General features: G+C 41.4%; 1 long non-coding RNA gene across 1 annotated transcript; it reads right to left on the bottom strand.

Moving 5' to 3' along the window:
* Positions 1 to 10,898: 10,898 nt before the first annotated feature.
* LOC140867639 (uncharacterized) lies at positions 10,899 to 12,411 on the bottom strand. The gene is made up of 4 exons (XR_012145213.1): positions 12,213 to 12,411; positions 11,986 to 12,111; positions 11,828 to 11,877; positions 10,899 to 11,109 (listed from the first exon to the last, which is right to left on the bottom strand). It is a non-coding gene; the product is annotated as an uncharacterized lncRNA (long non-coding RNA).
* Between the last annotated feature and the right edge of the window lie 468 nt (positions 12,412 to 12,879).

The following is a 12,879-nucleotide window of genomic DNA, read 5'->3' as shown; positions in this document are numbered from 1 at the left end:
TATTTGAGACTTTTATGGTCGGTGAAGATCTCAAATTTCTCGCCATACAGATAATGACGCCAGATCTTCAAAGCGAACACTTTGGCTGCCAATTCCAAATCATGAACTGGGTAGTTGTCCTCGTGAAGCTTTAGCTGTCTAGAAGCGTATGCGATCACATGCCCATTCTGAGTCAGGACACAACCTAACCCCTGAAGAGAAGCATCCGTGTAAACTACATACCCTTCAGATCCTGACGGTAATGCTAACACCGGCGCAGAAGTCAACCGCCGTCGAAGCTCACGAAAATTCTCCTCACACTCGGAGGACCACTCAAAATCCACACCCTTGCGGGTAAGCTGCGTCAACGGTCGAGCTAACTGAGAGAAGTTCAGAATGAAGCGACGATAATACCCTGCTAGACCCAGAAAACTACGGATCTCAGCAACTGTCGTCGGACGCGACCAATTAAGTACCGCTTCAATCTTGCTTGGATCAACAGAAATCCCTTCCCTGGATATGATATGGCCAAGAAAAACCACTCTATCCATCCAGAACTCACACTTGCTCAGCTTGGCGTACAACTGCTCATCTTGAAGAGTCTGCAGTACTAACCGCAAGTGAGAAACATGCTCTTCCGTATTACGCGAATAAACCAGGATGTCGTCAATGAAGACCACGACAAACTTGTCCAAATACTCCCTGAAGACACGGTTCATCAGATCCATGAATATAGCCGGCGCATTAGTCAAACCAAATGGCATCACTAGGAACTCGTAATGCCCATAGCGAGTACGGAATGCAGTCTTGGCTACGTCCTGATCACGGACTCTCAACTGATGATACCCAGATCTCAAGTCAATCTTGGAGTAAATTGATGTGCCCTGCAACTGGTCAAACAAGTCATCAACACGAGGCAACGGATACTTGTTCTTCACAGTCACTCGATTCAGCTGCCGATAGTCAATGCACAGTCGCATCGACCCATCCTTCTTCTTCACGAAGAGAACAGGAGCTCCCCAAGGAGATACACTAGGACGAATGTACCCCTTGTCCAAAAGTTCCTGTAGCTGATTCTTCAACTCACGCATCTCTGACGGTGCCAGACGATACGGTGCTCTAGAAATAGGCGAAGTACCCGGCATCAACTCTATGCCAAACTCGACTTCCCTAGCAGGAGGAAAACCCGGAATCTCATCAGGAAACACATCTGGAAATTCATCCACAACAGGAATGCTCTCTATCCCAATACTCTCAGCGGACAAATCAACTGCATAGATAAGGTAGCCTTCCCCGCCAGACTCTAGAGCTCGACAGGCTCTCAAAGCTGATACCAAAGGCATCGGGGGTCGCGCTCCCTCACCATAGAAAAACCAACTCTCACTCCCTTCCGGATGAAAGCGTACTAATCTCTGATAGCAGTCCACTGAAGCTCGATAGGTAGTCAGCACATCTATTCCCAGAATGCAATCAAAGTCGTCCATCGCCAGGACCATGAGATTCGCCAACAGAACGTTCCCTTCGAACTCTAAAGGGCAACCCATCACTAGACGCTTAGCCAAAGCAGATTGGCCCGTCGGAGTAGAAACAGACATCACTACGTCTAGTGCAATGCATGGTAACTTATGCCTCTTAACAAAACGTGCAGAAATGAAGGAATGAGATGCACCAGTGTCAATAAGTACAAGAGCAGGTATACCATAAAGCATAAATGTACCTGCGATGACTTTCTCATTCTCCTCCACAGCCTGATCATGTCTCAGGGCAAACACCTGGCCAGAAGCTCGTGGCCTCAAATGAGAACTCCCAGCAGACTGTCCCTGCGACCTTTGCTGTACGGTAGCCTGAGAACCCGATCCTGAACCAGAACCAGAACCGCCTCCCCCAGACATTGGACAATCTCTCCGGATATGACCAGTCTCTCCACAACGGAAACAAGCTCCAGAAGCTCTACGGCACTTGTCGGATGGATGGTTCTTCCCACAGTGATCACACTTGTCCTTCTTACCATAACGGACAATACCTCCCGAACCAGAGGAAGAAGAAGATCCCTACTTTTTGAAAGTTTGGGCACGGGGACCCAAAGAACTAGCAGGTCTCGACTGAGAGAAAGACCTGTTCCGCCGAATGCTGTCCTCCGCCTGGTGACAACGGCTCACCAGACCCTCGTAGGACATGTCGTCGCCAACCGCCACACGGTCATGGATCTCAGGGTTAAGGCCCTGAAGAAACAGATTATACTTCATCTCTGAGCTATCAGCAATCTCGGGGCAATAGGATAGCAGATCAAAGAACCTCTGCTGATACTCATCGATAGACATGGTTCCCTGTCGCAGACTCAGTAGCTCCCCTGCCTTCGAATGTCGGAGTGCAGGAGGAAAATACCGCTTTTGGAAAGCTGTGCGGAACTCGGCCCAGGTGGCCACTCCTCTCGCTGCAACAAAAGGTGCAGAAGTAAACCTCCACCACCTGCGCGCACGCCCATCCAGAAGATAGCCAAGGGTCTCCACCTTCTGCTCATCGGTGCATTGGAAAGTCTGAAAAGTCGTCTCCATGCGGTCTAACCAGTTCTCCGCATCCTCCGGAGACTCACCTCCAACTAAGGGCTTAGGACCCATAGCTAAGAATCGACGCACAGTGAAACGCTCGTCGTCATGGTGACGATGACGCCGTTCTCGACGAGGCTCCCGGTCGCCATCACCCCAACGCCCACCAACACTGCCATGAGAACTCTGGTCGTCACGATTTGACATCTACAAAAATACCTCAAGATGAGACTAAATCCCAAGAAATCTTTTGCATGCTCTGATACCATAAATGTAGTGACCCTTACCCGGATCACCTACTAAACAGAACTTATGCATGCAATTAACTTAATTAAACAGATATCAGAATGAAACTGCGGAAACCAATAACATTATACAATCCCAAGAAAAGGAATCTGTAATTATCCAATAATATACAACCAAATCGAATAGCTGTATAAACCCAAAACAACAGTAATAAAACCTAGACGAAGCTCCAGCTGGCCAACCACTGACTAGCCCCTCCTGGATCCACCCTCCTCGTCCAATCGCAAACCTGCCCCATGGAATAGGGTGTCCAGAAAATACAGAGTACGAGACGTGAGCATAAAACGCTCAGTGCGAGAGTATGAGTATACATGCATGCAAAGTGAACTCCCTATAGACTCGAGGTCAAGGATCAGATAACAGAGACAGACCGGGCCCTGGTATGTAGCACGCTGTGCCGTCGCTTCAGGAGGTGGCTCCCATACCGAGATAACTGTGGATACGCCGGACCCAAATCGATGGAAGTCCATCCACTAACAGGATAGGGTACAACCCTACTAACAGACATCTCGAAGGAGATACAGCAAGATGCAAATGAATGCAGCATAATATCATGGCATATAAATCATGCAGTCATATAATACATGCATACTCAGTCAGGATATCTCGAACAGTACTTTCGTACCTCAATACAGTGCAAGCTCTACCAACTCTAGGTCCACGCCTATAGTCTGCTCTACACTGCCAAATGATACTACTATCATTATAGTGCTCTAAAAGCCTTAACTAAGCTATTGCATACTCCTAAATATTTATAGGAAGCAAAAGCTATACCTTCGTCCGTCGTTAGCCCTTTGATGTCGATGCCTCCAGAACTTGGGCACAACTCCGCTACGACTACCGAACGCCTCTCCGACCTCCGGACCAAGCCTAAGAAGACTAGAACAGCTCGAAAAGGACTAGAAAGGAAAGGAGAACTCGGAATTGGCAAATGAAAGTGAAGTCTCGGCCTTCTATTTATAGACAACGATCGGAACTTCCGATCCCTGATCGGAACGTCCGAACCTCGATCGGAACGTCCGATCCTGCCATCGGAGCTTCCGAAGATCCTGATCTGCCACGTGTCAAAATATCACTTGTTGACTCCGGATAGGGGTGATCGGAACGTCCGATCCTGATCGGAGCTTCCGATCCAGCCACACGTCATGGATGACGTAATATCATCGGTGCCTCCGATCCTCATCGGAGCTTCCGATCCCGATCGGAGCTTCCGATCGTCTCTTCGGAGCTTCCGATCCGTCCGATGCCTAATTCAATTAATTAGCATTAATCCTTTAATTACTCAATTAGGGCACGGGCTACTACAAATTCAGTCTGCAAATTTCTGAATTTGCAGTCTGATTTAACAGATCAAATCTGTTATTTCTCTTCGTAGAAACTTTTGATAGACTTTCTAGTGCAGTCTATCAGAGGGATTAAACTTCTGTTCGTGGACCTGATTGAAGAAACGTTCGATCATCAGTTCCTGGGATATACAACAAGAGCAGTTTAATCTGTTGGTGTCCATAATCTCGTTTTGAGATTTTAAGGTATAATTTACATTGTTTAAATTTTTTGTTATCAATTTTAATCGTAGGAATTTGATACCCATATGGAATCGTTCCATATAAAAATTTTAAAACTTCCACTGCACCGGGTATCACTTTCTTTTTCGATCCGGAGAACGACAGTGTTCCAACAAAGACTTCATCTACAACCCGAGTCTTCACGTGCTAGACTCTCTCCCAACTATCAATGACGTCGATGATCAGCTCCTATACTCTCTGTTGTCATGCACACATACAAAACAAGACAACAGCCGGATAAACTTCGGTGAGAAACAATTTTTAGTATAACCAACATATATAGAAAGCGTTAAATAAATCATATCGACTCTATTTAAAACTCGACTCAACAAATAGAGTAATCAACGCTTCAATAAGAACTGATTCATCTCACTTCATTGCCATCAAGATTCGTAAACGATCTTGACATGGATATCCATCTATCGTAGCCATTCCGGGCTAAAAAATAAGGTTAACCGCAACCTTGGCATTGAATCAATTCAATATACTATCATATCAACTCAAACTCAAAGATCCAATACCTGAGATAGATCAACAACATCAAAACATAATCAAAACATATCAAGTATGTGATTTTTGCGGGCCAACTCAAGAATAGACGTTCTTGAGTTTCAAAGTCCCTAACTCGTGATGTCGTCATTATACCATCGTTTATCACAATTCTGAACTCTTCAAATCTGAAAGATACAATCAAATTCACATATATCAAACTTCATTCCAATCTATCGTATCAAAATCGAGTCGAAAACATCATAAGATCGTCAATCAAACTCATTTCAAACCTCAATCAAACTTCTTCGGTACAAAGTTGACTCTCGATTTGTTGGCCTTTCAAACTCAACTGAAACTAAAGAATAAAAATGCTATAACATTCATATCATCTAGATAACTATTTCAGCTCAGATATAAACCATCAAAATAGTCTAAAAACTCAATTCAACGGCGTAGCGATTGAAAATCGGTAACCGACGTAATCCCGAAATCATTTCTAACTTCACTTCAATCATTCGTACAACATATATCAGCTAATATATCATCAAACTCTTCATAATATCAGCTATAAACAACAATCATAAGCTAGAAATCATGCTTGGATACTTTCAATACAAAATCCTCAATCCGGTTTCGAGATAGAATCGCATAAACAACAATAAACAAGATCAAGAACTCAAAACATGATCTCTGCCACAAAATAATTACGAATTCCCTATAAAACATCATAAAACTTACACGAGATCGAAGCCCTTGTAGTAAGGATTCCAGAACAATATACGGAATCAAAATCGGATAACCGGAGCAAAAGTTACAAGGATTTGAATATCAAACTTTCAAAGAAAATGAAGGTCTCGGCTTCCTTGTTCTGACTTCTCTCAATTTTCTGAATATATTTGTAGACTTACACGTTGAAAGCTGAGTAAGTAACTAAAAATCTGATAAGTTCAATTCTAATTGCAGTTTAGCCCCTCAATTCTTCAATATTTTCAATTTGGTCCTCGGCCCTTATTTTAATTCAATTTCAATCCTAAATAATTTAAGAATATTAGAATTTAAATCAAAACTCTAAATATTCCCAAATTAAATATACTCGGATTAAAATCAAATTAAATTCGGATTAATTTTTAATTAATCCCGGACCTTACATTTCTCCCCCACTAAGACATGAGTTCGTCCTCGAATTCATAAACAGTATAGATATGCAGTCTGTATGCTCATAAGAATAAAGAATAACTGAAAACTGAATAAGAACTCACATCAGTGAAATAAGTAAGAAAATCTATGTCTCATGTCTTCTTCAACTTCCCACGTCGCTTCTTCAACTCCGTGCCGACTCCATTGAATATTCACCAATGGAATGGTCTTCGTTCGGAGTTGTTTTGTCTTTCTATCGAGAATCTGAATAGGTTGCTCGAAATAGCTAAGAGTCTCATCCAACTCAGCTTCATCAGATTGAATCACATGAGACGCATCAGATATATATTTCCTCAGCATCGATACATGAAAGACATCATGTATTCCAGATAAAGACATAGGAAGAGCGAGTCGATAAGCAAGATTGCCTATCTTCTCGAGAATCTCGTACGGCCCAATATACCTCGGAGATAATTTTCCTCGTTTGCCAAATCGTACTGTTCCCCTGAACGGTGAAATCTTCATAAACACTCTATCTCCCTAATAAAAAGACAATGGTCGTCGTCGTACATTCGCATATCTGGTCTGTCTATGTTGCGCTGTTCTCATTCGTTGCTATATCAGTTTCACCTTCTCAGTCATTTGTCTGATCATATCTGGCCCTAACTCAGGTACCTCAGAAACATCATCCCAATACAAAGGCGATCGACACTTCTTCCCATATAATGCTTCAAATGGTGCCATCTCTATACTCGTCTGATAACTGTTGTTATAAGAAAATTCCACAAGTGGTATAGAATTTTGCCATGTAGTACCAAAATCAAGTACTACAGCTCTCAGCATATCCTCAAGCGTCTGAATAGTTCGTTTAGATTGACCGTCAGTTTGAGGATGGTAAGCAGTACTCAAATGTAAGAGCGTACCTAGAGCTTCTTGTAGACTATGCCAAAAGTGCGAAGTAAACCTTGGATATCGGTCAGATACAATCGACTTTGGCACACCGTGTAGTCTTACCACTTCTCGAATATAGAGATCTGCCATTTGATCATGATGATAACTCATTCGATAGGGAATAAAACACGCAGATTTCGTCAATTTGTCGATGATCACCCAAATAGCATCGCATCCTCGAGATGATCGTGGCAACTTCGTTACAAATTCCATGGAAATGTGATCTCATTTCCATTCAGGAATCGATAAACTCTGTAATAAGTCACCTGGTTTCTTTCTTTCAGCTTTCACCTGTTGGCAATTCAAACATTTGGATACAAATTCAGTCACGTCAGACTTCATTTGTTTCCACCAGTACTGACTCTTCAAGTCGTTGTACATCTTTCTACCTCCAGGATGAACACTGAAGCGACTGCAATGGGCTTCTTTTAAAATATTCTGTATCAAGTCTGTAATATTGGGAACAACTATTCGGTTATTCACATACAAGATATTATCGTCACTAACCTTGTACTCAGACATATGTCCTGATCGGATCATTTCAATTGATTTCTGTACATTCTGATTAGCTTTCTGCGCTTCTTTGATACGAATCATCAATTCTGGCTCAGCACTGATTGCATAAACTCTCATTGGCCTTCTATCTGTCTCAAATACATACCCAGAAATACAACAATCTTCAATCAAATTAGATACACCTACCGTAGACAAGGATAAAGCACACACCTTTCTACTCAGGGCATCCGCTGCTGCATTAGATTTCTCCGGATAGTATTTGATTCCACAATCAAAATAATTCAATAAATCAAGCCATCGTCGTTGTCTCATATTCAATTCAGATTGTGAGAACAGATACTTCAGACTTTTGTGATCAGAAAAGATTTCAAACTTTTCGCCGTATAAGTAATGTCTTCAGATCTTTAATGCAAAGACGATTGCAGCCAATTCAAAATCATGAATCGGATACCTGACTTCATGTGGTTTTAGTTGTCGAGAAGCATAAGCGACAACATGTCCTTTCTGCATTAAAATACATCCCAAACCCTGTGAGAAGCATCACAATAAACAACAAAATAACCAGTACCTGTAGGGATTTTCAAAACCGGCGTTGTAGTCAATCTCTTCTTTAGTTCGATAAAACTTCTTTCACACGCCTCAGAACAAATAAATGGTGCATTCTTCTGTGTAAGCTGTATAATAGGCTTCGCTATCGATGAAAAATTTTGAATGAATCGACGGTAATAACAAGCTAAGCCCATAAAACTTCGAATTTCTGGCACAGATGTTGGTCTCTGCCAACTAATCACAGCTTCAACCTTACTCGGATCAACTGAAATGCCATCTCCTGAAATTATATGACCAAGAAAAAAAACTCTCTGCAACCAAAATTCACATTTGGATAACTTGGCATACAATTTCTCTTCTCTTAATGTTCTCAGTACAATTCGGAGATGATCAGCATGTTCACGCATATTCTTAGAGTATATCAAAATATCATCGATAAAGATAATCACAAAGTCGTCTAGATATTTTTGAAATACTCTATTCATCAATCCCATAAAAACTGCTGGTGCATTCGTTAGACCAAAAGGCATGACTATAAATTCATAATGGCCATACCTGGTTCTAAATGCAGTCTTAGGAATATCCTCGTCTCTAACCCTCAATTTATGATAACCGGATCGTAGATCAATCTTCGAATATACCGACGAACCCTGCAATTGATCAAATAAATCATCGATACGAGGTAAAGGATAGCGATTCTTTACCGTTGCTTTGTTCAATTGCCGGTAGTCAATACATAGTCTCATCGATCCGTCTTTCTTTCTAACAAATAATACTGGGGCACCCCATGGGGATACACTCAGTCTGATATATCCTTTGGCCAACAAATCTTCAAGTTAGTCTTTCAGTTCTTTCAGTTCAATCGGTGCCATTCGGTACGGTGCTTTCGATATCGGCTGTGTACCTGGCATCAATTCAATACCGAAGTCTACCTCTCTGTACGGTGGCAATCCCGGAATCTCGTCAGGGAATACATCTGTAAACTCATTCACCACTGGTAGATCAATCAATTTCGGACTAGTCTTCAGCACATCAACTGCATAGATCAAAAATCTCTCTGCTCCCTTCTGTAACAAACCAGTCATAGCAATAACAGATATCAAGGGAATTTTAGATCTAGCACCCTTACCATAAAATTTCCATTCATCAGCCATCACTGGACTGAAACTCACTATCTTTTGAAAACAGTCAACTGTTGCTTTGTACTTGGTTAGCATATCAATACCGATTATACAGCCAAAATCAGACAAACCAAGAACAATATAGTCAAGCTCAACTTCATTACCTTCATACTGTAGTACACAGTTTCTAACAGACTTCACTGATACTATACCCTTTCCCAACGGTGAAGATATAGACACCACCGTAGTTAATGACTCAACAGGAAATGAATACAATGTAACAAATTTTTCAGAAATGAAGGTATGCGACGCACCAGTATCGAATAAGACATAGGCAGGATAACCATAAAGAGAATAGTTACCTGAAATCACATCATCCGGTGCCGCTTGTGCTTGCTCTTCAGTCAGTGCAAACACTCGTGCTTGTTGCCTCTGTGGCTGACTCCCAGCTTGAGTTCCTCCAGTACGGCTTTGTGTTGATGGCTGACGTTGGAATGAATGCACCGAGGATGCTTGCCTCTCTGGCTGTACCACTGGTCGAGATGATCCAGCACCCTGTGCATTTCCAGCACGTCTTTGTGGGCATACCCTTGCAAAATGACCTGTTTGATTGAATATGTAACAAGTACCAAAAACTCCTCGACATTGCTCATTGGTATGACGTCCTCCACACTTGGTACAAATAACATCAGAAGTATCGGATTTCTGTCCACCTCTGAATTGTCTAGATCCACATGAACTAGAAGAGCTACTACCAGGGCGTTTAAACTGTTTACCTTTGCCCTTGAAAAAGTTCTTCTTACCACTTCTACTCCCTCCAGCATCAAATCGAGGTGGTGGTGGAATCTGTGGCTGCTCTTGAGGTTGTCTCATCGGCTGGGGAACAAACCGAGCTCCTCGTTTATTCAGTATTCCTGCTTCTGCACCCTTTGCTCGATTCAAAGCATCGGCAAAGGTATTCGGTCTTCCCGAATTCACAAGTGTGAACACGTCAGGATTCAAGCCATTAATAAACTGATCGGCTTGTGCTTCGTCACTGATAGCAACATGTGGAGAAAACTTCATCAAACTCGTAAATTTTGCAACATATTCTTCGATATTCATTTGGACCTGTTGCAAAATTGCGAATTCCGCTCCCTTGTCCTTCCGATAAGAAACAGGAAAGAACCATTGATAGAAAACAGTTCGAAATACAGACCAGGTAATAACAGTACCTTGATTTTCCAACGCTCTCTTCGTCGCTATCCACCAATTTTTGGCAAGGCCATGTAGTTGATGAATCACCAGTCTAACCCGAAGGTCATTTGTATAATCAAGAGATTCAAATAACTGCTCGATATCCTCCAACCAATTCTCACAATCAACAGAGTTCTCAGTTCCTTGTAACGTCGGTGGTTTGAAGGATTGAAATCGTTTCAGAAGTTTTTTCATAGGATTAGCATCACCAAACACATCAGCAAAAGTTGTGAGGCCCGGTTACTCTAATTACATTTAATTATCATACAAACAAGTAATTAGAAGTCAAAGCAGTAGAAAAACGATTTAAAATAAATTTTGGGCCTATAAAAATTTCGGCATGACCTCCCCATAAGTAGGACATCCCAAAATACACAGACAGCAGTTTATTTAAAATAACTAAAACTAGGACCTCAACAAACTTAAACATCACGCAACCATGTGCCGGCCAGGCACGAAAACAAATTAAAATAGTTAACACATACCTAAGCCGACAAAGCTTGATAATAATTTAAAACATAGCAGGAACTCTCAAATACAACACAAATACATCGGGGCATCTCCCCGGAGAATATAAAAATGACTCTAACATAATACATAATATAACTCCGATAATACATAATATAACTGGGAGACAAGACACGATCCAACCTCCTCAACGAGCTCCGCCAGCGGACCCTCCGCCTGGTGCTGAAAAGTCACTTGGGTAGCCTACCATGGTGCCAAACAACAGCCACAGTAGCCCCCCCAGAATTAACTGAGGTTAGGATTCTGGTATGAAACAGTTAGGCAACAACAACAAAACATATAAACTATGCATAAACACATTATAAAATGTAGTATGCAATGCATGAACTGGGCTCAAAGTAAACGGGATAACAGGAGCCAACAAACAGTACGATAACAACTGGAACAATGCTCGAGCTAGAACACAGGGGAGCTACATCGTCATGTAACTAAACCGCCATGCCAAGTATGCGAGGTATGTCGTGCTGGGTGAAATTAAACACCCACGACTCGGCCTCCATACAGCTGATAACGATACAACAGATAGGCACAATAACGAACAACATACGATGTCAAGATTCCAAGTGCATATCACACAGAAAATGCATCAAGGAATAGACAATCATAATTTCGGTCTCAGGGATACTAGGCATAAAAAGCCACCAGCTGATTCCCGAAATAACAATACGTGTGCCCAAAATACAATATAAAATGATAACGGGTAACAAGAATGATAGGGCTCAACGTGTGATGTAGTGAATATCATGCCCTATTCTAAATGCCACAAAATATATCAAATAATTTAACATATAAACAACGAGGCATTTAAATTCACATAATCCATATAGTTCACGTAATCAACATAATATCGGCAAAACAATATTTATATTTTTACCGTTGTATGTTACCAACCGTAACATACCTATACCAATTCAAACGAAGGTCCTCAACTCTAATTCCCAAAGTTTCGGCCTACAACACAATTAATATTCCAATATATATCAAAACGATGCGATATAACCAACGAAATCAAATTAAATCCAAGCGGGTAAAATCCCAATATCGGGCAGCCCACTATACCTCAACTAAACCAGTTGGAAACTCACGCTCAAGGCTGGAAGAAGGGATTAAAACATCACAACTCGAAGCTAAACTAGCTGGACCGTAGCAACCTTCGAACTCGCCGAAAAGCTCGCCGGAAAATGGCTGGAAAAGGGGCAAACGAACAAGGGAAGGTTCAGCTATCCTTAAGCTTCGAAATACAGCAGAAATATTTTCTAAAATACTCCAAGATCGAAGCTAGTTACCTTGAAGAAACACAGCAGAAATAGCAGCACGACCAGCTTCTGAAAGTGGGTCTATTCGTGCCTAAACGTGGACCAAAATCAGCGATTATTAGCTTCAATCGAAGCCACAGATGTAAGGAAGAAAACCCAACAAACGAATCGAATTTTGGACTCCGAACGAAGAAGTTATGGGCAATTTACCGGAGCTGCGCAGAGGGGTGACGGGAGTGACGGGATTTGGAATTAGGGAAGAACTTTTCTTTTCTTTTCTTTTCTCTTTCTTTTCTTTATGCGTGTGATGTATATATGTAAGGATGTGTGTTTGCCTCTATTTAATTATTATTTGGGCAACTTGACACAGTCCAGATATTTTAATGCTCGTGTATTATTTTAGCTCTAATATGTATTTTATATCGTTTAAATCTCGATATTCAAAAATACATATTTTTAATACACTTACTAATTTATTTGACATAAATAATTATTTTAATTTAGCATCTCAATAACAATTCTAATTATGCCAAATTACCAGATAATTAACTTCTGGGTCTTACATTTCTCCACCACTAAAAACAAATTTCGTCCTCGAAATTTCAGTTTACACACATACATCTGAAACGCAATACACCACAAATCCATTCTAGGAATCAAACAAATATGGGTAAGAAGTTCTCATCTTCTCCTCTGT

This window comes from Henckelia pumila, chromosome 4, assembly GCF_033568475.1.
Source record: "Henckelia pumila isolate YLH828 chromosome 4, ASM3356847v2, whole genome shotgun sequence".
NCBI classification, from domain to species: Eukaryota; Viridiplantae; Streptophyta; class Magnoliopsida; order Lamiales; family Gesneriaceae; genus Henckelia; species Henckelia pumila.
The sequence above is the reverse complement of the archived record's forward strand: the minus strand, read 5'-3'. Positions and strand labels throughout refer to the sequence as shown.